This window comes from Micropterus dolomieu, linkage group LG18 (assembly GCF_021292245.1).
Source record: "Micropterus dolomieu isolate WLL.071019.BEF.003 ecotype Adirondacks linkage group LG18, ASM2129224v1, whole genome shotgun sequence".
NCBI classification, from domain to species: Eukaryota; Metazoa; Chordata; class Actinopteri; order Centrarchiformes; family Centrarchidae; genus Micropterus; species Micropterus dolomieu.
Genome location: NC_060167.1, coordinates 3,659,921 through 3,660,378, shown reverse-complemented (window position 1 = coordinate 3,660,378; position 458 = coordinate 3,659,921).

Sequence of the window (458 nt, the reverse complement as noted above, 5' to 3'; positions counted from 1 at the left end):
TGTGCAGTAATTAATGTTCTAATTCTGTTAATATTCTCTTTCAGATCTCACCTTCAGAAACCGTTTAAACGAAATCACAGGTGCGTCACTGATCTGTACATGTGTGCTACAACTCTCTGGGCCTCAGTATCATTAAAACGTTTGACGCAGGACCTTCATGTTGACTAACCATCACAGCAGGTTCTGCACATTTGGATGTTACTGATCTCTACATCTGCTTTGTTTATTGGCTGCTTTTGAGACACAAACACACACCTGCTGCTGTTTTCTCAGAGGCACTTGTAGGTAAACTGCCTGTAGCCACCAGCAACACTGTCAGACTGATCAGTGGAAGCTGATGTTGAAGGTGTTGTGTTGGCTTGGTTCATTATGATAAAGGACAATGTCTGCGTTAACGTGTTCTGTCAAACGTCTTGAATATTACCCAGCTCTAAGGTCACTAAGTTGTAGCACACACG